This window comes from Haemaphysalis longicornis, unplaced genomic scaffold (assembly GCF_048455015.1).
Source record: "Haemaphysalis longicornis isolate Haplotype H1 unplaced genomic scaffold, Haemaphysalis longicornis Haplotype H1 scaffold_1, whole genome shotgun sequence".
Lineage (NCBI taxonomy): Eukaryota > Metazoa > Arthropoda > Arachnida > Ixodida > Ixodidae > Haemaphysalis > Haemaphysalis longicornis.
Window position 1 is genome coordinate 38260632 of NW_027526203.1, and position 25490 is coordinate 38286121.

General features: G+C 48.3%; 1 pseudogene; it reads left to right on the forward strand.

Annotated features, from left to right (window-relative positions):
* The first annotated feature begins 23522 nt into the window (after window positions 1-23522).
* On the forward strand, window positions 23523-24570 carry LOC144164650 (uncharacterized; annotated as a pseudogene).
* The last annotated feature ends 920 nt before the right edge of the window (window positions 24571-25490 follow it).

The following is a 25490-nucleotide window of genomic DNA, read 5'->3' on the forward strand; positions in this document are numbered from 1 at the left end:
AAAAGGCATTCGTGCATAAAACATGACAGTGATCGAGGAATCGCTCCAAAGAGCGGGAAGCTTGAAAGCAACTAATACCCCTGTCACACGGGCACTTTCAATCGCGATTGAAGTGAATCGCGATCGAGTTTTCGAGCGCGCTCGACGCACTGCCGCTGCTACACGGCCCGTTTCAATCGCGATCGAGAAGTTGCACCGGTTGCGCTCGTGTACGCCAGATGGCGTTAGCAATGTACTTGCGGCCAGCGTCTGGTAATTTCGTGCGGTCGTAGGTATGCGTAACTATGTAAATGTTACCGAACGCTTATTTCAGTCAAGTTATTTGACACAATTTGCGGCGTTAATTGAAGTTGTCACCTTCTGTGCCATTGCTGAGCGGGGACGAGAGTATCGCCCCTTTCGTTCGATCGCGCTTCGAAGCCTCGATCGCGCTTGAGAAACCAGGATTGAGTTTGAGCAGGATCGAGCTCGATCGCGATTGAAACTGCCGTGTAGCAGCTGCCCCGATCCGGATCGACTCAATCGCTATTGAAAGTGCCCGTGTGACAGGGGTATAAGAGAAAGCTAGCCATCGGCAAAGACCGGATGTACGCACTCAAAAATGAGCAAGGAAACATTACGCACAACTTGGACGGAATAATTAAGGTAGCAGAACGATTCTACACCAGGCTGTATGCCAGCGACGTTACACCAGGGGAAACTACTGAGAATACAAGCTCAACTTGTGATGTCCCACTAGTAACTAAAGAGGAAGTTGGAAAGGCTGTCAAAGACATGAAAACAGAAGCTACAGGACACGACGGCATAACCGTAGATCTTTTGAAGGAGGGAGGAGTTATTGTACTGGAAAAGCTTGTTGTACTTTTTCCGGGATGCTTGAAGATTCAAAAAGTTCCCATAGCCTGGAAAAACGCCAACATTATTCTGATTCATAAGAAGGGTGGTCCCAAGGACCTCAAGAATTACAGACCGATCAGCCTACTCTCAGTTGTTTACAAGCTGTTTACCGAAGTTATAATTAACCGCATTTGTGACAGCCTGAGTTCCAATCGACCCAGAGAGCAGGCTGAGTATAGGAAAGGGTACTCAACCATGGATCCCACCCATGTCATCAACCTAGTGATAGAAAAAATTGTGGTTGATCCCTCTGTCATAGGAATCTGTAAAACACGTAAGTGAAAGGTGCCTTCACAGGAGCAGTTGAATGTTAAAGGAACCTCCTTCATGTGCGAAGGGTTCGCGAGCCTGACCCTGGCAGACCAAGTGACGCGGACAAGCAAGAAACAAAAATATAACCGGTTTTTTCCGGGGCAACAAAACCAAAAATGACATGCACAGAAACAGCACCTTGAAAACAACGGTCATGGGAACAACGCCACAGCGGAGCCTTACCTCAATTCACGCGCGTCCCCCGTACACGAAGGCGCTAGCATCGAGACGCCAACTGTCGGCGCTCACTAGCTTCATGGTGCGCTACTTCGCTTCGCCTCTCCTAGACAGTAGCACCATCTGAATGAGTCATAGGGAAGGACATAAGGCGCGTTCGTAGAACTGCTCACGTCGCTGCTCATAGCGCAGTCGGTAGAGCGTCACGTACCTGCCGTTGCGGTGAGAGGGCATGGGCTCGAAACCTGGCGCAGCAGCGTCAATTGCACTTTTTCTAGCGACGTCACTCCCGTGACGGAAATGACGTGACTGAGATCGTGGTGTACCCGGGCGTAAAACACTTTCTGGTTAAAAATCTTCAGAGTACACTAAACCTCTTTACATGGGGTTTATAAATTACGAGAAAGCGTTTGATTCCTTACTCACCGTAGCCGTCTTAGAAGCACTAACAGACCAGGGAATAGAGGAAACCTACATAGGGCTTCCAGGAGACATATATAAGGCATGCACGGACAGGATAACCCTCCTCAGGCAAGCGAAGCGATAAATTTCCAACCCGAACGGGAGTAAGACAGGGCGATACCATCTCTGCAAAACTATTCACAGCATGTCTGGAGGGGCTATTTAGAAAGCTTGACTGGGAAAACATAGGATTAAGGTTAAACGGGGAATACTTGAGCCATTTGAGGTTTGCGGACGATATAGCCCTGTTAGACTGCAGAACACATGCAAAGGATTATTGAGGAACTACAATCAGAAATCACGGCAGTGGGGCTAGAAATAAATATGAATAAAACTAAAGTATTAGGAATAAGCATGCCAAGAACTTCTTCTTCAGCTTAGGAAACGCAACGCTAGAAGAAGTAACAGAATATAGCCACCTCAGACAGATGGTTAGTGCTGACCCCAACCACGAGAGAAAGGTCCGGCGCGGGATAAGTATGGGTAGGGGATCACTCGGCAAACACTCCCAAATAATGAAAAGTAAGCTACTTCTGCCACTCAAAAGAAAAATCCACTAGCTACGCATACTGCCGGTGATGATACACGGAGGTGAAACTTGGCGCCTTACAAAACAACTAGAAAGCAAGTTCAGGTCGGCTCAATAGGCCATGGAACGAATAATGTTAAGAAGAACACCCAGTGCAACCTGGATCAGCCAACAAACTTGAGTAGAGGGTATTATAGTTCAAGTAAGAAAAAGAACTGGACTTGGGCTGGCCGTGTAGTGAGACGAACCGACAACCGGTGGTCAATTAGAGTAACAGAGTTCCTGTCTTCACGCACGGCGAGGTGACGAACGTGCACGCATTACGCAGCTAGGATTTTTGCATTTGAAGGTATGTACACATTTCTTTTCACCGTGATGCTGTAGAAGCTTTTTCGTTCCTGATAAAGTTTTTATTATAAATAGCAAAGCAGGTGACCAAGCGGCGCTCTAATTTTTGTAAAAGCCACTATCGATGCAACCACGTGTGAACGGAGTACAAATGATGTAGGACTTTGTGTTCCGATTAACGACTGTGCATATAGCGTTTCGGACAGATGAAAGGAAGTGCCGCGGGTAATATTTCATCCAGGTGAAATCGAAACGGAATGTCTAGCTTTCCGAGCGTTCCGTACGCATCGTACGAAGTGGCCGTACGAAGTGGCCGGCCGAACCACGGCATATCGCTGCGCAGTGGGAAGTACGTAGTTCTAAAAACATTCAATGGGGACAACCTATGCAATTCAAAAACATATATTTGTTTTTTTAGCCTTGCATTGGCAATGCCAGTAAATCGCCAGAATATAATCACCAGTAAGCATTACTTTTTTTAAATTTTCGGTTTTGTTTTGTTGCAGAAATTACCACTGGTGGCGCGAAGGTTCTTTTCAGAAAAAAAAGGCGTCTTCGTCGACAGCCATAGAGTTTCGACAGCAGCTACTTTTCCGTCCGATAGCCCGTCACTTAATTCGCCGCAAAGGATGTTGTCTGCAACGCGTACGCCCAAGTGAGACTGACGCAACCAGGACTCTCCGTCGTTTCCGCATTTCGTTTGGTTAGCCAGCTTGTCTCTCCGGCACACCGCGCACTCCGGCGCCGCTAGAGCCATCTTATTTGCCGGCGAGTCCAATGACGTGCGTGCAATTCCTTTGCTTTTTTTTTCTTTTATTAATGCGTGCTCGATTTGAAAGCGTTTGTTGTATGCTTTTGGCGTTGAGAGACCGCGATATGGATTTACACGGACTTCAGTAGTGCGAGAGCAGTCTGGAAAAACTAACCTGACCTGGGCAATGGTCGTGCCTACGTGATGAACGCGCAGCGCCCTACGTCGTATGTTGTACCCGGGCGTCAATATTTGCGGAAAGCACAAAGCTGCATAACAAGCTGCCAGCCGGCGCCCACGCGACTGCACAAAGGCAATCGTAGGTAAAAACTGTCGGCACCTGATTTTAAGCAACGCACGGACTTACCGCGGTTTGCTTGTGCATGTTTATGCCCTTTGTTTGGATACCCTTATCATCGCAAGTACTCCAGGATACTGATTATTAAAATCAAACAAGCCGCGGATCTCATTAGGGGCGAACGGATGTGATAGTACAGTGAAGCCAGAAGCGTCTAGTTCATATCGTAGCATATCGCCCACGCTCCTCCCCCGACCTCCCACCTGTCATATTGCGATCTGCAGCCGTAGGACACCGCGGGACGCTGCCGCTTCCCATCATTTATTTAGGTTCCGCAGGAATTTCGATCAAGGGTTATAACAGTTTTAAACCTACAATTTAACTGGCCAATAGAGCTTGCGCGAGTTAATTCAGCTTAGATTTGAAGTGACCCCAGTTTGCGAACTGTAGTGAAGCATTCAGTCAACTGGGGCGGGTGGATCGCCATATCCACCCCCCTTACTAACAACAAGTACCCATCTTCCAGCCTCTCCCCCACACGAGCCCATAACAATGCCACAATTCTGTAAATATTTTGAAATTACTTCAAACCAAACAGCCTCATCAAGAGAGAGCATGACCAAGTCCTAGGAATACCCATATGTGCTCCAAACGAAAAATACAACGCGTTGGGTGTGGACAACACCCTCGACGAACTAATCGAGGGGCAAGCCCAGCAACACACAGCGCACCTTGAGCGCCTCACCAAGACGGCCGCCGGCAGACACCTACTAGAGAGCCTGCGCATTTTAGATGAGAAGACCGTCGGAGACAAGACCTTCACCCCCGCGGAGAGAGCTGTGAGTCCAGGAACTTGAGAAATAACTTCGAGGAAATCCGTAAGTTGTTTGTACCGACACAGCCACGTAGAACTATGGTTTCAGCCGCCACCGACTGCTCGAGCAAAGCTCTCGACCCCTGCTCTACTCAAACCAAACACCGGTAGAGGACGAAGAGCTTGCCATTGCCCTAGCCCCCCATATGTAGCAGCTACCCAAGTGCGGAAAATGACTAGCGATTCCTATCAAACGATCTGAAAAAGGAAGAATTTCCAGCGCAATGCTCAGGGTCTTTACCCGCCACGGGACAAACCAAAACACCAGAACCACCTTGATGTGGACCCCCACACGTGGCACTACAAGGCAACGAACGGGCTAACGAGGCTGCTCGAGATCTCACCCACCGAGAGCCCCCAGCGCACATTCCACAGACAACTCCAAAGATCGCGTCTGTACTTGCCGAGACGTGCTTGTTCATTATAAAGGGGAAAGACGAAGCTACCCGGCTGCTGACCCCTGCCTCACCAAGAAGCAAGAACTTGCGTGTAGACGTCTCCAGACGATCACTTATCCTAACACAAGGCTCTACTGGCCCTTCCATTCGGAAATACACAACGGCAGATGTAATCACTGCCCTAAGCTTGCGAGCTTGGCTCACATGCTATGGGAACGCTTCCGAATACAGAGACATGGCTTCGAAAATTCGAAGGGAACATTTATTATCACTAGTAAGGAACAACGGGAAGCAATGCCACACAGCGAAGAGCCGAAAATACAACAGTGGGCCGTCCAAAAGGCCAAAGACTTCGCCAGGAGCCAAGGCATCTTGGCTGTTGTCTAGAAGGCCACAGGCCTTAATAGGCTTCCCCTTTGTACAGAATAAAGTTGTTTTCTCCTCCTCCAAACCGATCGAAGTTCTAAATTTTCTAAACTAGCCATTCGATTTACTTGAAATGAATTTAGTGCTACAAAATATAACGAGCTTATTTAATTGGGCACATTTCAAAAAACTTTAGCGGCAGAGAAGGCTAATAGAACAGTCGAAATAAATTCACCGAGAGAATCTACAAAAATCAAATTAATGTCCACATATGCCCAAATGCCCAGCTGTCAGTTTTACCACTGATGGCGGCCTTTGAAGAGTGAAATTCTATAAATGCACCCAGCATTGTTTGTGAAACAGGGATCACAAGTTTAGAGTAGTATGGGAGCACAAAGGGGAAGACACGTAAGCGTGGGGGTGCAAAAAAACAACAAAAAAAACCGAACAAAACATTTCTTGCTGCGGCATCATCCGCCCACCAGTTACGTATCCAGGATTTCATTTGGGGGGAGAATAGGGGTCAAAAAAGGCAATAGAAGAGTATGAAAGGATGAAAGTGTAAAAAACAAAAAAAATCAAAACATCCCCCTCGCGAGGGGCACGATCAAATGCAGAGCATTTCCGCGGGGGGCGTGCCTGCAAGTCTTATGGATTACGTATTGGTTGTTGTTGTTGTAATTGTTGTCTTCCAGCGTAGACATTGTCGATGAAGTCGATGGTGAAACGTGAAACGTGCCGTGAACCCTCTGCCGCGGCTATTACGCAACGTGGAGAGGCTACGACGCAACGTGGCGCGGCTATGACGCAACACAATCCAACACAATCCACTTTAGTCCAACCCATTCCAACTCCAAGCCAAGCCAAGCCAAGCCAATTCAATCCAATCCAATCCAATCCAATCCAATCGAATCCAATCCAAGGCACTGGTTGGCGGAGCGTTGGGAGACTGCAGCCGATGCGTCGTCGGTCCGCTCCCGCCCAGGCTTGTGTGGCAACGTCGGTTTCTCGGGTCACGTAACCCTTGGCTTGGCTGTTCCTGAACCCGGTCCTCACGCCGAACCTGCCTCGATCTCCCCTCTTCTTCATTCTCTTCGACCTACATCTCTGGGGCGTCATCTCGGGGATCGCCTTTGATTCATTACAATAGTCCACGCGTTGTGAAGTGGTTCGCAGAACAACGTCTACCCAACATTAAGCCACGGAGTGTTATTGTCGTGGACAATGCTCCTTACCACAGTGTTCAGATCGAAAAGCTGCCCTCGACGTCGCGGCGCAAGGCCGGCATTCAGTCTTGGTTGACTGCAAAAACTATCCCGTGGTGTGATGACCAGTTGAAGCCCGAGCTCCTTCGGCTGGTTAATGAGAACAAACACAAGATTTTGGATACCGGTTTGAAGCCCTGGCCAGAGCTGCTGGTCATGACATTGTTCGGCTTCCTCTTTACCACAATGAATTCATACCTATTGAAATGGTGTGGAGCCAGGTTAAGGGGTATGTTGCTGCCAACAATACTTCATTCACTCTTGCTGAAGTTGAACGATTACTCAACGAAGCCATCGCCCTCGGGACTTGCGAAAACTGGGTCTGGGACTGCGCTCATGTGGATCGTCTTGAGAAAGAGGCCTGGGAGCGGGATGGTGCAATCGATACCAGAATCGACAACGTCGTGATTCCGCTATAGGTTCCGACTCCAGCAGCTCCAGTGACTGCAGTGACAGCGAAATGAGCGGTGTAGAGGAACTGTGATGAAAGTGGTGTGCGCTAACTTATGTGGTGCTGGTCGTGTGTGGCGAGTGACGAGGTGCTTTGTTTACGGTTGTGGTGACCGGAAGCTTGGAAGTACGCTTTGTTCGTTATGTGGTGCTGGGCTTGTGTGGCAAGTGACGAGGTACTTTGTTTTCCTTTCTGGTGGCCAGTGTACAATATAGAAAGCGTATTCACAAACATTTTCGTTGTTCGGGAAAAAAAAATCTCGCTTCCCCCATTTTTTTTTTAATTTTCAGTTTGTCCGAAGTTATTGCTGCCGTTCAGTCCACGTCTATTCTGTAGAAAGGGCGAAAAGATGTCCATGCGGTGAAAATTCTGTATTAGAGAATGCCGTAAAGAATAGATACAATTGTTTCCTGCTATTACAGCGGGCCTCATAGGATGCATATTTTGTCGTCGCATTAAAACCGAAGTTGTTCTTTTTAACGAGCACCATATATTAGTTAAGACAGTGTTCCAAATTTAAATTAAACTCCGCATTGAATTGAAAGATGGCTTCACCGCATGACCCAAATGTCTTGCAAAAAATCGCCCTCAGGGCCCCAAAATGACCGAATATGTGTATAGTCGTCATCACCGATCCATACTCGTCATCGGTTAATTTGGTACACAATTTTGGGACGGCTATCATCGTTAACGGGAGCGAAAGGGTTAATGCGACAACAAAAAATGCTCGTTTGTTCTCTAATACGTAATTTCCACCGCATGGACACCTTTTCCCCCTTTCTACAGAATAGACCTGGACTAAACGGCAGCAATAACTTCGGACAAACTGAAAATTAAAAAAAAAAAAAAATGGGGGAAGCGAGATTTTCTTCTTTTCCGAACAACGAAAATGTTTGTGAATGTGCTTTCTATATTGTACACGGCAATTTTGTTGCCGGCTTACAATAAATTATATCGCAATGACATGCTATGCCAAACCGCAGTGGCCTACAATTTTATGCCGCCCTTTAGAGCGCACAACAAGGCACGTTTCCGGGCGCGCGCAGCTTCGTCCAGCTCATGAGCAGCGGATTCGGCCGCCGCTGCGTGCGAGCGGCAATGCAACCAGCGCCCCTCTCATAGCCCAGCGCTGCCTTTTGAAGACCGTCTCGCCCAGCATGACACGACAGCTGAGCGGTGAATAAACATATCAGATAGGGCGGCGGGGGCAGTGCGAACACACTCTTTGACCGGCGCTCCATGGTTTTCGTCGGCGCCCATACGCGGCGCAGCGATGCAGTTCGGCCACCGCTCCCGTGCTCCGTTTACTTCTGCGCGGACCTGTACATATAGCCTTTTTTCGCGTTTCTGTTGCATAAACTGAGTTGAAGTTCTAGCGTTTGTTTCGTCGCCTCTTTTACCTTTGTCTCTGTTTAATGTTCGCTAGTACCCGCTGCGGTGGCTCAGTGGCTAAGGCGTTGCGCTGCTGAGCACGAGGTCGCGGGTTCGATTCCCGGCCGCGGCGGCCGCTTTTCTGATGGAGGCGAAAAGCAAAAACGCCCGTGTGTACGAGATTTCGGCGCACGATAAAGATCCCCAGGTGGTCCAAATTAATCCGGAGCCCTCCACTACGGCCTGCATTTAATGCTGGCGGTCGGCCTCGCGGTGCGCTGACGCACCGGTCGGCCGCGGACGCACCGGTCGCCCTCGCGGTGCGTCAGCGGCAGGAGCGGTGAAAGTTTTCGCTCATGCGCACCTCCAGTCACGCCGTGAAGAAGCGGATACGGAAAAATATGAGAGAAGGAGTGTTTCCACAGGCCGGCTACCTTTGGGAGCGCAATAATAAAACCTAAACTAGAAAAAGTAACATCGGCCTGGTGTAACAGCATCGGAGGGGGACAGTTAGCTTAGAATTTTGTGGGAAATTTCCATAAATAAGGGGACCTTAAGAGAGAAAGGACGACTTCATTTTTACGGGACAAGATTCCGTTTATACTCACCTTTTTCCTGTATTTATTCACTTTACTTCTGTTAATCCAAATCCCAGTTTTTCCTCTTTTCTCAGTTAGCGCCCATTTCCTGGCCAATCCCCCTGAGTGGGTACAAGCCATTTTTTTTGGTACCAACCAACCAAGTGGCCATCGCCTTGAGAACTACGGGCGCGTTGTGCGCCCCCGCGTTGCGCCTTGTTCAGCGCATCAAGGAGCAAGAACCGCTCTGTTCAACACTCCTTCTTCAACAGCCTTACTCACACTTACAAGTTTGTGTGCACTTGACTTTATAATCATGGGAAATCCCCGCTGCGTGGGTGTCAACATTGCTGCCGTGAGGAAGAATGAGGCTGCGAGCGTGCCTGGGGGCTCGTGGGAACCGATCGCATACTGCTACTGCAAGGATGCCGGCATCGTCCCCCTGAAGGCGCCCATGTGATGGTCTACTGGCCCAATGCATTTCTCCAAGCCCAAACTTAGACTTTCGATCGGACCCAGGCGGCCGTGTCCGTCTTCGCCGGAAATCTCGATGAGGCGAGCATCGCCGTCAAGGCTAAGGAAGGCGTCGTCATGTCCTCTAGAGGTAAAGCTAGACGTATCGGAGAGCTGGCTTCCAGACTCTTTGGACCCCAGGCTTCCGGCGATGTCGCGAAAGCCCGTCGCGACGGGGCCCAATAAGGGCCGTGATCACATGTTAGCCGAATCTCGGAGGCCCCTTGCAACAGTGGATGCGGAGGCCGGAGCGCACCAGTCAACGGGGGCCCTGGCGTACCTGCGAAACACGGTTGCGGAGGTCATGTCGTCGGCTGCCAATCTGAAACCAGTGGGCACGCTGTCCAAGTGGTTCAGCTCTCTGCGAGGGTGGAAAAAGTTGAGAACGACGGGAACTCGGTTGGAGAAGACGCCACGTGGCAGGCCGGGTACGTTGCCGGGCAAGTTGCTGAAAATTGAGCAGCATCATTTCGGCGATCCTGACCGGACGGCGCTCGCCGCAGGTAAACCAGCGGCTCCATGCAGCGAAGGATCGGTGTCAGGCTCGGATGAAGGCGTGGCGTCGCCGCCGCCTTTTAGTGTCCGCCGCCTCCTGCGCTTGAAGGCACCGGAGAAAGATCGAGGTTTGGCGATCCAGGAGCCCGTGTCTGGCGCAAGCTGCCCCAGCGAGACGTCGCTGCTGGTCTGCAGCTCCGGCGACATGCGTGAAACACAGGGACCATCGGACGGTACGTCGTCGTTTTCCAAGGCTCATCTCGCCGTTATATTCCTGTTCACGCTCTCCCTCGTCTTCATCGGGATTTTCTTCGGTCTGAGTGGCGAGGTTGAAGGCCGGGACACCACTGCTCAGCACGGCCACGTCCCAGAAGTCCTGACCGTAGCTCCCGAGGAAGATGCCAGTGCAGGAGAGCAGGGAAGACCGCCAGCCCCAACAGCAGTCCCTGTGCTACCCGGCAATCCCAACCGGCACCTCGTACCTGAATGGAACGAGCTAACTGCGGCCACCGAAGCGTCCGCACTTGTGCCGAGCGCGGGCAGCAACAATACAGGCTTTGGGGAGTGATGGTCTACTGGTCTCTTTCTATTCGCAACAAAAACGATCCCAGCTGGCACCTAAGCGCCATTTAATGCAGTGAAAGCTTGTCAATTGGAACTTTAATTTATGGATAATTCTAACTACGATTTGGGCCAGGCACGCCCCTAGAAGTCTATGTATAAAAGAACGCAGTGTCTAGAGTGCCGTCCGACGGCACTCTACCTGATCGTTGCAGGCATCGCTAGTGTGCCGTCCGACGACATTCGAATATTTAACACTAGGCTAGCACCGGCCAAAGAGTCTATCGTTGTAATGTAGAGGATCCGTCTTAGCTTCTTGATCCGAAAGTCGGTGGTTCGAGACCGGCTCTTGCCGGGGTAGTTTTTTTTTTTCATTATTTTATTGAAGTGTAATTTTTATGCCTTAGGTTAGTTTTGCTGTTTTAAATGATTTCTTTGTGTGCGTTAGGTTATCTTATGTTATGTTTTGGTTAGGTTGCCAAGCTTTACGTTATCTAGAGCGATGTACTTCCGGACGCGGCAATTTTGTTATAAAACGCCGGTGGAAGTCGATTTAGTGGAGTGCTTATAATACCGTCGGTCGGCACTCTAGACACGGCCATAAAAGAAGCCCGTTAAAAGTAGGTTGCGCCCCGGATAATTTGAACTACGCGCCACCGCACCGGTGCCTTGTCGCCTGGAACACGATTACCGAAATCCGCCTTATGTTTACACACGTGGCTGCATAGTACAGAGAGGGCAAAATAGGGTAAAAACAATCTAAATACCACATGTGGGACGTTTTGAAAGGCGCATTCTTTGTGAACTTGGTCGATGAGGACCCGAGTACAGTGGTGTGTGCGGTGCGCTGAAAGATCAGGGCACCACACACACCAATGACGACAAGGACGACGAGGAGAAAGCACAGTGTGGAAGTCCGCTTAGAAGCCATGGCCGGATGAAACGCCGCCCGCCTCTTTCTTCAGTTTTCAAGAAGGTGAAGAGAAGGCTTTCCGCTACATTAGCGTGTTCGAGCAAAAAGTGCTTACTGTCGCCTTTAGGGGCGAAAGAAATGCCGCATCCACGGGATTTTTCAAGCATGGAAGTGTCCAGATTCTCAACAGTTTCCCAATTGCAGTGTATGGTGGAATTGTTCAGTTTTATTAGTTCAAACTGTCATTAATTCGAACGGCGATGGCGTCCCCTTGCGGTTCTAATTAGCGAGCGTTTACTGTACCATCATGTCTCAGATTGCACTGCCATGGTCAGGATTTTAGTTTGCACGTAGTCCAGTACGGAAGTATTGCAATTTCACAACGCCTAGTCAATTGCTTGCCTTTAATGCAGTAACACTCTCTGCCTTAGGCTAAAGGCGAACTGCACTCAAATTTCACCTCGACCAAATTTATTTTGAAAGTGCAGTACGTGCCACCAAACCAACTGGGACGGGACTGATAGCCCCGTGAAATGCGTTGTTAATTACTTAGAATGGTTTAAAATAGCTTCGTCGCCGTCGACGGTGCACTATACCGGTGGATCGCGCGAACAGGCATGAAGTGGAACTGACATGGCGGCTCCGTGCTTAGTTCTCCGGCCAGACAGGAGAAACGGTCGAACTGCGCTGTCAGCACCATGGAGTTTCTTACCATATACACTACAAAGGAATCTGGCGCTAACGTCTATGCGGCTCGCATATCAAGGCCCTCTGTGTCGTCCTGGGCCTGCATCTCGCTTCACGCTCGTCTTAGCTTCGTCATTGGCTTGGATTGAAACGTTTACGTGGCCGTAAATTTCTATATAGTGCCGGAAAAAGGAAAAGAAGAGTGTGTAATTTTGCATAGAGTTTCATACTAATATATACTAGAGCGAACTCTGGCGCTGCATTCGCGGGCCGCCGTGGGCGGCGCCACTGCAGCTAGCGACGATCGCCTCCTTGGCTTTTAGCCACATGGCTTCTTTTCGTCTTGAAGCCAAAAGGGGTAACATTATTTTTTTGTTCATCTTCCATGAAGCTTCTAAATATTCCCTGACAAATAAATCTTTCTGGAGCTTTAATTTTATAATAACAGAACAAATTTGATTAATTTTCTGCAGTAATATTATTGCATTTTTGCAGCCAAAGCCAACTTTTCAGCCTGTTCGTGAGTCATGCCAGGTACAAGTGGAATGTGCCTGTATGGTCCCTAGAAATACTTGCTCATATTTCTAGGGACCATAGTGCCTGCCCGGTACATGACGGCACGCTCGCTGAAGCGCGGCTCCCCTAGACAGTGGCGCCAGATTTCCCTCTAGTATATATTAGAATGAAACTCTATGTAATTTTGTCAGTATAAAATAAAACACACTGTTTTAAAGATAAGAAATTTGAAATGAAATCGTATTCCTTTAACTGAGAGTCTGCGGGATTGGTACTATTCTGCAGACAAAGCTGGTATAAGTTAACAATGATGTCAGATTTTGGGATAAGTTCATTAAAAACTGATTTTGTCATTGTTTCAAATAATCAATTTTTCAAAAACTTGAGGAAGGTTTCATGCGCGTACTTATTAAACCTTTGTGGTAAACCGGCGCACAGACCTTCGCGACGACTAATTACCCGTTCAGTGAAGATGTCCGGGCGCTGTTACATGTGTACTGCTGCCGCAAAAAAGAACAGGGAAGCAAACTATCCTTTCCACAAACGAACGTATCTACATTGGCGCAGCAACACCTCGATGCGGACCAGTTGGTACGACATGATCAAATCTTTTCAGGCGGAAGAAAAACGCGGACAATAGAAGAAAAAGAACAAAACAAACGAAGCGCCTCGTTTGTCTTGTTTGTTTTCTTCTAGCGTTCGTGTTATTCTTGCGCCTTAAAACTTCTGTCTACATTGGGCTTTCTACTTACGTAAATATGTAACGAAGGTCGGTCGCTGATTTTCGTTGCTTTCTGATAACGCAATGCACATAATGCGTTATTAGCAATGCGTTACCGAAGGCACCTCTGTACCTCGCGACACCTGCTTCTGCGGACTTCACTTTCACGAGTGGTTGTGTGCGGTTAAAAACCTTTCGTTACTGTTGCGTGGCCTCTGCGATCAGCTGCCGGCGGCGCGCCGTTGCTCCGGCCGTCCCAATGGCCCGGAGAGAGCATAAGAGAGCATAACACCATCTATGTCGTTTCTTTTTTCTTTTTCACTTAAGCATGCGGTCTTTGACAAATAAAGTAGACGACATGGCATCACTACTTCAAACGTTTGGCGCCACTTTTACCGCGATACTATTTACAGAGACGATCGCGGTATACTTCAGCATCAGAAGTGTATTGTCCAACTAGGTATAGATATATCAGTATTTATTCCGAAATAGGCTGGGTAGAAGTGGTAATGCCGTTTTGCTTCTTGTTCAGGAATGCATCGCCTGTGACATAGTCGAAAAATGCAGCTTAGTTACGCGTCATTATGAATATGTTGCCGTGCGTTTTAACAAGAGACTAACATCGGCTATGTACAGACCACTTTCAGTGGACTTGTTAAATTAATTCATTTCCTTCGTTGACCTTTTTTCATTATCCATTAAGCAAAATATTGATCATTATTTAGGTGCACCTAAATATTTTGGTATTTGACCAAAAGTATTTTGGTCTAACGCATAATGCATCTGCCAGCATCTGCGTTTGTATCTGCAAGCGTGCTTGTCTATATTCGTATCAGCATGGCGATACGAATACTGACATGCATGCTTGCAGATACAAACGCACAGAGACGTCCAGTCCAGCATAAATGGACGTGGTCTAAATGATGTAGCAAAAATCTTTACACAAGTTACGATAGGTAGTTCTCCACTTGATGTGTTTATTGCTAATATCCTAATTATTACTAATAAGATCTTATTACTAATAAGATAAATTTTGCTTAACAATTTTTTAAATAATAGTCTTGTTTGCCCTACGTATAGTAGTTAAACCGGTTGTTTTAGAGCTAATGCTGTATAATTTCTTGTTCTAGTGCTTGCATAATTTATTGGCGTGTTGGACTGACCAAGGGCGCTATTCCAGAAGGCCTGAGATAGCTCGGTCCCGAGTTTCCAGCCACTGGAGTTAACAAAGTAGTGATAGTACCGGATCCGATAAACCTCAAGCGATACCGGCGCTATCGCGCGGAGCACGCTTAGCATTATCAGTGCGCCCAGTTGAGGCCGCTCACGTTGAAAAAGCACGGCTTGCACAAACATCCGCGTGCAGCGCCGTCTAGAATCGAGTTGCAATATTCCCTCCGTTGTGCAAAGTAGATAACCCAGCTATTCCTTTTAAAACTCCTGCCTGGCCCCAGCCTTCTTTTAAAGCTCCGCCCTGTAAAGCGGCGTGGGGCGGATCCGATTTTCTCGGTGTTCTGTTCTTCCCCTGAAATCTGTTTGCTACGTGGTTTGAGGGTGGCTCCAGTGCAGCTCAGCGCAAGTCCAAAAGAAGTAAGCGAGGAAGTTCACTGTAGCGAAAGGAACGCACCCTTATCCCGACTGTCAGACTGACCGGCTTTGTTTACGTGCGGACGGCGGGCGTAGTATCAGACATCGCCCCTATTTAGCGTGTCATGAGCGTGTTTCAACATTTTACGAGTGCGTTGTAAACGTTGAAGGTGTGTCAACCGTCGTCGATTGTGTTTTTGATGTGTATGAATACGGCTGCCGTGGGAAAATCTTGTCGTCTTGGCTGTTCCTATCGTCCGGACTAGAGCGAGCACTTCGTTCGGACCGAACCCCCCATGTGACTGTGGCAGCATTTGACTAACGGTGGCCTGGGCACGTCATTCGTTCATTGTCTTCTGCTAAGCTTTGCTATCGGAGCATCTAATGCAAGTGACTTCGTGTCTGCGACGCTACCCCATCGGCGATGTGGACGCCATGGCAGCCATAATTGGGTGGGGCCTCGGTCGCTACGCCGCGCCCACGAATGGGCTGGGTGTGTGTGATTGACACGAGAACTTGGAAGAAACTCGGGAGAGATATTGCGCGGCCGAGTTGAATTCGTGACGCTCGTTTCGGCGGCGGCTGCTGCGTGGATCATGGTTCCCGGTCGCCGTAGCAGGCATATATCTATGCCGACAGAGTTTTTCCATTAGCGGAAGAGGAATTTCAAGCCCTTTTTCGTCTCTCGAAAGTGCTGTGCATTGGCTGTGCAGCCACCTGCCACCCGACCCCCTTTGCGACGGCTTTGAGGCGACTTTCGCTTCATAACTGCCGAGGAGCAAGTGTTGCGTACGCTGCGGTTTTACGCGATGGACACCTTCCACGGAAGCGTTGGTAGCGACCGCACCAGCGACCGCCCTCAGTCGACAGTCAGCCGGTGTGTGAGCTATAGGATTACTGCAGACAAGTTTTTCGCCTTTTTTTAGGTGGTTAGTCGGACATGGCTTCCGCAGGTTCTACCATGCGTTTATCCGTCTGCAGCCAGAGCGTACGCTTCAGTCGAGACCGCTCGATGGAAAGAAGGTTTCCACTGAGTGGCCGTACGTACTTCAGCCATCGTCTGCTAGAAAAACTTTCCGATGTGGCGTTGCATGACCGTGCGCTTCATTTATCGTCAGCGCGGCAGACGGTTTTTCTTGAGGCATTCCGTGTAACACCATTCTTGCGAAAACTTTACTCGCAGGATATTGTATAATCAACGGCGTGTGTCTGTTATCGGAGGCGATCTTTACGCATTTCAACGGGTTTTGTCCAGCGTCTTTGTCGTCTGGTTGGAACTTGGAAGCGGATCATGAAAACGTTGTGAAGGGAAGATTGAGAACGAAAGAAACAGCGTGACGCCAGAAAAAAAGTGAAGGAATAGAGTCCATAAAGAAACAACGACTGTGGAGAGCTTCGTCGAACAAGAGCTGCGAAAAGTGAAGTGAAATAAAGGAAACAAATTGGAAAAGCTGTGGTTGCTATTCCTTTCTTCGTAGCAAATGGCCAATTGGATGACTTACCCGCAATTGGAAGCTTTGAGGAGCGAACGGGCTCCGTTTTGAAAATTCACGAAACTGTGAACTGGAAAATAAAAGTGAAATAATAAATAAAAGAATAAATAATAAAAATATAAATAAATAAAATAAATAAAAAAAACAGTATCTGCGCTGGGACAACAGCGCACAGGCACGCCTTGCGCAGTTGTCCCAGCGCAGATCCTAGTTTTTACTTTAATCGCATGCTGGACCTGGTCATTCGCCAAATTCGCAAATTTAAGCACGCTGAATGGTCGTTCTGAGGCGTTGTCGTGAAGCCCACCTGCACCGATTTCTTAGAGTGTGCCCCGACAGTTTTACTTTGGGACCTCCTCCTGTACTAATAGCTGCTTGCGAATTGTATGTACCAAAAATGTTTAATAAAATCCTTGAATCCTTGAATCCAAAACATCTTACTTACGGCCCATGTTGTGCATACAAATATTAGTGATCACCTTGAGGTAAACTGCTCACTGAACAAAATTGGCCGCGTATCTGCTCCTTTCGTTGCAAATGTCGTCAAAAGTCGATAGTCTTTGAAGACATTTGCCAAGGAAATGCCCCCCTTCGCTTTCCCGCTCACCTCTCATGCTGTTCCTGTCCGTCGCGCTCATCCCAAGGTAAACACATTAAAGGTTTGCTCAAGGCGATTTGAAATTACCGCGTTCCACTGCTACAGGCGGGGTTCCTCGATGCCAGCGCTGCAGTATGGCGGAGACGCGCGTGAATCGAGGCGGCCGACTTCAAGGTTTATAGAACCGTGTTTCCGCGCTCCACGTGCGTTCCAAGCCGAACGTTAAGCCTAGCTAGTGCAATACTAGAATACGTCCAATACTAGAATACGCTGCTGCTGCGTGGGATCCGGACACCAAGGTACTAATTAATAAACTAGAAGCTATTCAAAACCGTGCTGCCCGCTTTGTCACTGGTTCCTTCGGTAAAAATACCAGTGTTTCCGCAATAAAAAAGGCACTGTCTTGTGACTGTTTGCAAACTCGCCGCACAGTATGCCGCCTGCTATTCCTCAACCAGATAACTAACGGAAAAACAGGTATTAACCGCCAGACTTATCTGAAACCGCCCGATTACGTATCAAAAAGGAGAGACAACAGCAAAAAGATTAGAGAAATTCATTGCCGCACCTCGCTTTTTAAATCATCTTTTTTTCCACGAACAATTGGCGATTGGAATAAGCTTCCAGAAAACATCGTTTCCGCATCTGCCGTTACATTTGACACAGCTCTAAGGGATTATCTGCGTGGTGAAAGTGAAAAGAGCGTTTCTTGAATTGCCGCGATGGTGTTCCTGTCAATTATTTGTATTGTTTTTTTTTGTATTTGTATTTGTTTTTAGAGAATGTCGATTTTTTACGTCGTCTTTCGTCTTGTTTTCCTGTTCTTTTTTTTTTCACGCACGTGTTGCCGTTTGATGTTGTACAATGCTCTTGTTGATTTGCTCTTGTACAATGGAAAATAATCTTGTACAATGCTCTTGTACAATGCTCTTGTTGTAGAATGCCTCTGTTGATTTTTATTCCTGTATATCACGAGATTCATGATTACATTTGTCCACTGAATTTTTTTCTTATGTATCTCCTACAACAATGCCCTCTGGGCGAATGTAGTAAGCTGAATAAAGAATAAAGGTAAAGAACCTTTCTTTGCTGTTGCCTTGGGATTCCTCATATGCCGCCCGGAGGTGGCGCGGGCAACAGCAGGCGGCACGCGTTGTTCTGCAGTAGTGGTAGAATATCATTTGCTTTCGAAAAACCAAGCATCCAGGAATTTTTTAATAAAGGAACACTGTAAATATCTCTTGTGTACTAATTTCCTGTCTTATATTTGCGTAATGTCTTGTTCAACAAAGTTGACAAGTATGAACATATAAAACGGTTTTAGACGTTTACATTTGGCTGTGAGTATGTAAGACTATTGCGCAGTAAGCATTTTACTTTGGCCGGGTGGCTGAATCGAGTTACAGACAGGAAGACGGACAGACAGACAGACAGACAGACAGACAGACAGACAGACAGACAGACAGACAGACAGACAGACAGACAGACAGACAGACAGACAGACAGACAGACAGACAGACAGACAGACAGACAGACAGACCAAAATTTCTGGGTTTAAGTAGCCCAAGAGAGACAATAGTCTTTAAAAATATTGTCCTTAATAAAAAAAGTCATGCCAACAAATTATGTGCACAATATTACCCAAGCAAATCTAGAAAGTCAGAAACATTTTTCTGAAAAAAAAATACACATGTATAGTCAATAGCGACGTGAAACGCATCGCGGAAAACCAAACATTTTCACTCATCAAATAATGTGCTAGCGAGGTTGCAGTAGGTACTTAGACCCCTAAGCATATTGAAACAAAACGCACAAAAATTGAATCGTGCACGTGGAAGCCTAACTTGATCTTTTGACTATCGTAGTCGTCTGTATACAAACACTACACAAAAGCTTATTGGTACTACACTGTTTTCGCGCCCGCGCACACGCACGCAGGCACACGCACGCACACACACACACAAACACACACTCACACACACACACACGCACACGCACACACGCACACGCACACGCACACGCACGCACACGAACACGCACACACACACACACACACACACACACACACACACACACACACACACACACACACACACACACACAGACACGCACGCACACGCACACGCACGCGCATGCGCACGCACACAAAATAAATACCCATAGCTTTCGAAACAATTTAAAAGGCGACAAAATCATATTTTGCGATTGTATATCGCGTTAAAATGCCGTAACAGCTAAAAGAGAATTCAAGACACTGGCATTCACTATGGCCGAAATGTGACAGAACCCTGACCTCTGACATTCGGCTTTCAAACAACTGACCACTAAAGCTGCGTGAAAAGGCAATCGTGGCGGCTAAACAACGTACATTATGCAACTTTGTACTAGTAGGAACGAGTAGGCCCATCGGCCACATATTGAGAGCTTTTCAGGCATCCCCCACCCCCCGGTTTTAAACTCTCATCGCGTCCCCTGCTCATCCTGCCCTTGCACACCTGTTTACCTCCCCCCTTTTGATTCTATTTCGGTATATTACTCATCCTACTTTTCTTCCACCACCACTCCAGCCGCCTCTTCGTCACCTGTATGGTCCTGAAGTTTAGGCTCCCCCTCAAACCAAATCCCAAAGCTTCCGTCAACGTCGCTTCCCCATCGCCCCGTCGTGGTCGTATCTCGTCGAAGTCTATGACAATATGCCCTACGGTTTCCCGATCCCTGTCGCAGCCGAGTACGCAAGGCAGCAATGCGCTGCCACGCGTATTGCCATAGAAACAGAAACCGTACTTCCTGATTTCTAGTTTCTCTGCTCTATAAGTACTCAGGGTTTTTTCCCTTCCATTCTCTGCACCCAATGGACCTTTTTCCAGTAGCGCTCGCTACTCTCGCTCCCAGTGACCGATCCGCCATTATTGGGGGTCAAAATGTAAACAAAACGGTGCCATATTGAATTAGTCAGTTGCGAGCGCCGAGGCCCGAGCGGCCGACTCATAAAAGTGTTGCGCTGTTTCTTCTGAGCTGTGCTATCTTCGTCTTTTTTTGTCTATTCTCATCGTTTTCTGCTCTCGCGATCTCACTTTAACGTTGTTCGCGTCGGTCATTTTGTACTGTTTTTTGTCGCTGTCCAAAAACCACGCACGTGCGTGTGTTTCCGAAGGGGCACCTGCTGCGGGATGCCGCACGTTCGTGCTGCGGTAGACTGTGCGAACCACTCCAGCAGCGGCTGTGGCTTGAGATTTTTTCGATTCCCTTAGGAGAAGCACCAGCAAGCGCGGCGGCAAAGATGGACCAGCGCGTTGCTTCGCTGCAACAAGGATGGCACGCCGTGGGAGCCTAAGAAGAACTCGCGCGTCTGCAGCGACCACTTTGATACAGGTGGGTCGAAAGCGGCTGGTGCTGTTTGCCGCTCGATTCTCGTTTGCAGAGGCTGAACTTCCGTTCGCGGTGACCCTCACGTTAAAGTCGTTCGATGGCTTTAACGGGAGGCTCAGTGCGAACGCAGTTACGACGCCCGCAGTGCGTCGCAGTGACGAGCTAATGCGCGACATGCTGTATAGGGTGTGCCCCAGCGTATGTGTGGAGCACGAACCACTAGTTTCGTCTCTCTTTGATCGCAGGGCAGCCAGAGCGACTGATGACACATCCCGACTACGTGAGTTCCATCTTCTGGGATAGACCTGCGCGTGGCGACATCGTGCAGCAGTTGCAGCTAGAGCTGGTGAAGCAAGATGCAAGAACGCCAGGTATATTTCCCTGATGTTCTCTCGCACTTCTTCGCGCTAGAGCCATCTGTGTTTCGTAAGGGTTGCTTTATCACAAGTGGCTCCTTTCTATAACGCAGGTTGCAGTTCTGCCGGGCCAGCTGCAAGCGCCTCTGCGCCAGCGCCGGACACTGAAGGTGACGATTCATAAATCATATTTTCGTTGTATTGTGATCAAAAGTGACTCCTTTCTATACCGTAGGCTGCGGCTCACCCGTGACAGCTGCAAGCGCAGCAGTGTCAGCGGAGGATACCAAGGGTGACGATACCACATTTTGCATTGTGACGAAATACATTTCCATTTTTAAAATTTGGAGCGTGCGTGGCCTGAGCAGGAGGTTCTGGCATGTACCAGGTGCCACTTCCCTGCTGTGCCATAGTCTGCTGATCGCTAAAATAACTCCGCTTTTTTTTGCAGGGCAGCAGTTGGTAATCCTATGCTTAGACTAATAAAAGCAACATTTTAGTGGTTGTGCCCTTTCGGTTTCTTGTAAGCAAACATTGGTGAACAGTCGAAAGCTTTATGACAGTAAACATGGGAGCGTAGGATAACGCATCTTTTATCACCCAATCTAGCAGCGAAAAGCAAACGTTTCAAAGCGTTCGCTCCGTTTAGCGCTTAAAAAGGCCATCATCGGCCCATGTATTCTCTGGAATCGTTTCCAGATATCTAACAGCTACCGCAGCAGAAAAAAAAATCACGCCATATCCACGGAATGAATGATGATAAGTGGGGCGAAGCTCGAGAGGGGGAGATCATCGGTAACCGTAACTCTCACGTGAAAGTTCGCCCATTACATCATTAAGAACGACGTAAGACTGTGTGCGTACATTGTACAAATCAACTTTTATTTTCGGAGTCAATGCTCCCAGGCCCAGACCTGGTGAAAGACCCCGCGCCATCGAGGACTACCCCGCACCTCCACCACAATTTGTCACGTAGGATGGGACACAACGGTAAAGAAAGAACGTTTATTTAAGGCGAACTTGTGCCCGAACAAGACGAGAGGAAACGAGCAAAGGTCCTTGCGTCTCGTTCGATCTCCGAGAATGACTGCCTGCGTTCGTGGCGGGATCTCTTGCGTGATCTCCCCCTCGCAGTGCACGTGCGCTCGCGCCTCCGTTGGCGAACACAGACAAGCTCGAGCTCCCGGTGCCGAGTTTGCGCTGCCGGTTGCAGCCGGTTCTTGCGCGTGCAACGCGGCCCACTTTGCAACATCTCCGAAAGCATGCGGCGGTCACGTACCACGAGACACAAGGGATGGACAGACCCATGGCTTTAGGAGCTTCGCCCCTAATAGCGCAATCCACCGTTGTCAGGGAGTGGATCCGCCAAATGTACCAAAGACGACATTTCGCCATTTCATCGCTAGACCACTCTGCATGCACTGGGTGACATGCGCTCCCGTGTTTACTGTCATACAGCTTCGACTGTACTTTGGTCATTTTTAGTGAGCTCCAAAGACTTGACCACTCCATTTTTACGCAAACATCTCCTGTCCATTCACGCTGGAATAACGCTGAGCGATCCGGCGGTAGTTTTGTTATTTCCCTGTCAGATTTGGGTTCACTGTCAGACCTGGGCCATGAGGTGTGCCTGAATGGAGGGCTCCGGGTTAAGTTTGACCACCTGGAGATGTTTAGTGTGCACTGGAATTTCAACACAACTGTTTTTGCTTTTCGTCTCATTGTGAAAAGCAGCCACCGTGGCATGGATTGAACTAGCTTCATTGGGCTTAGCCACTGTGCCACCACGCGTTGTTATTGTATTGTCAGGGGCAACAATTGAATGGCCAGTTCCAATGCAAACTGTAGATTTGATTACATGAATTGTACAAACATCTCTGTGATGTACACTGCAGGGTCATGTCCGATGATTCAGTGCCCTCCAATGGCTTTTGGGACGTCCTCTGGTGGGTGGAGCATCGCCAGTAGGCACCCATTGTACGTGCACAGTTTGTCCGGTAGGTTAGCGTTGAAACTGCATGCAGTCTTGATTTGGTAGCCAAATAAATACGCTTTTTGTCTGCACAGTCAATTTAATGTTTTCTTCTGACGGTTCATGTGCACTGTGTTCTTTTCAAATTCGAAGGAAAACCTCGAGGAGGTTCGAGGTGATGTGCAGAGCAGCGCCAATACCAGTAAGAAGTGTTTTAGATGACACAATAGGATTGTTTCCTTTCATAGAAACAGTCTTTATGTTGTTCTTGTTTTCCTCTGCCTTTCTTTGCTAGGTGCGACTTCTACTGGGCCATCGGCTGCTGAACTTGGTAAGACAGTTTCTGAAATATAAGTTTCTCTTGTGCTACCGTACTTGTTTTGTTGCGTACGTAGGTGCTTGCTTCTCACCTCGATAAAAAAACCAAAACTGTGGCTGGTCATTCAACCCATAACTTATTACACAGCCAGCTATGGATGGATTTTTCAAGCCCCTTTAGGCTGCGGCTGGTAGCAGCCCTTATGCGATATATGGACTGTTGCACAGCTCACTTAAATTTTGGAAGACGCTTTCTGCTATGCAACTACTAAATCTTGAATTTGAAGGGCTTTTTGGTACTGCATGTTAAGAAAAGAATTAATGTGTTATAGTGCCTGGTCAAGAAATGTGCCACACCTGTGTAAAATTTTCACTGCAAAGCTTCCCTGGCGCTGCTGGAGATTCCTGCGGCTTGCGTGCATCACTTGAAAGGGAGCTGGCCGCTACAAAGAAGCAACTGCTCCAGTCACAACACGAGGTTGAATACTGGAAGGAGTTGTACTTGAGAACCCAGGGCCGACTCCTCAACCTGACCCTGATTCGTGAGCCAAGCGAATGCCAATATTACACGGGTTTGCCATCGTTCGAGGTGTTTGAAGCCCTGCATAATGCGCTTGCAAATGGTATGCCCCGCCCCAACAAAGGGCCTGAACCAAAGTTGAGTCATGCCGAAGAGTTCCTTATGGTGGTGGTACACTTGCGAACGGGCCTTCCGATTAAGGAGCTTGCACGTAACTTCGGGGTAACGATGTCGCACTGCAGTAAGACTTTTTCGAAGTTGGTACTCTACATGCAGGCTGCCCTTAAAAGCATGACAAGATTTCCTACACTGGCCGAGGTTCAGCGAAACCTGCCGCACAATTTTAAGGGCTTCGAGGACACACGAGTAGTCATTGATTGTACTGAAATCAAGATCCGGAAGCCAGGTGCTATGGAAGCACACAAACATACCTTCTCCCCGTACAAGCACGACAACACGCAGAAGGTGTTAATTGGAGCCACACCTGATGGCTACATTTGCTTTGTGCCTAGAGCATGGGGAGGGTCGCAGTCAGACCGCGAGATGGTAATTAAGAGCTACCTGCTGAGCCCCTTGAACCCTGGCGACGCAATTATGATGGACAAAGGGTTTAAAATTTTTTATGTCCTTCCTGCTGGCGTCAGTCCACATGCCTCCATTCAACAGGCCGTCACAGGGTCAGATGATTGCAGCAGATGTTTTGAAAACTCGTCAGATAGCAAGAGCACGTGTCCACGTCAAACGAGTGATCCGTCGCATAAAAGAATATCACATTCTTGGGACAGGTTGCTACCCTCTAACTATGGCCGATGTTGTTGGCGCAGTTGTGCAGTCTTGTGCTTGTTTATGCAACTTTCATTACAAGCGGTTGTAATGCAAACATGAAACGGCCATCCACCCTGACCTCACAAGTGGATTTTGCTGTGTTAGCTGGTCGTGGGCTGTCTTCCCGTATTACCACCAGGTCACCTATTCCAGGAACCCCTCCCTTCATTTGCTTTGAGTCGTAGGCCAAATGAAGCTGCCCCAGGTATTCGATTGGTTTTAGGGGTTAACGAGCCAATGCAACACAGGCGATGAGGCGCGCCATAGTGGAAGGCTCCGGATTAGTTTTGACCACCTGGGGATCTTTAGCGTGCAGCGGAATCTCGTACACATGCGCGTTTTTGCTTTTCGCTTCGATCAGAAAAGCGGCCGCGGCGGCCGGGAATTTAACCTGTGTCCTTGTGCTCAGCAGCTCAGTGCCTTAGTCACTGAGCCACTGCGGTGGGTTGCCCAGATATTCTTTGTGTGACACATTTCAGAACAGAGGAAGCATCTGTTTTTATTTCTGCCAGAGCATTCGGGAGTATAGTTGCATTGGTTTCCAAGAATGCTTCCTCGCAGTAGCAGATAAACAAGCAGGGAATTTATGACTGTCTTGACCTCAGAGCACTGTTTAGATTGATGAAGCCTAGGCTGTGAGGGCTGATGGTTTTCTTAGAGCCAATTTGACGCTTCGAACCATTCTCTAATAAAAACCTCCCCATTAAAGCGCTCGTTCTGCTATGAACTTCCACTCAATAGAGAAGTTAGGAAACTAGCTCTGGGAATCAAGGTGCCGCAGGGCCTTCCAAAACTTGTCCGTGTCTTTAGAGGCGCACTTGAAACTCAAGGCATGGTCCGAGCAAACACTTGGCATAACCGCCTGCATGACACAAAGTGACGAAAGCATGGATGAAAGTTCTTGTGCTCATAACTGAAACAAATTCCAAATGCACTGCACGCGTCACTGCATAGGTAAACAACACTATG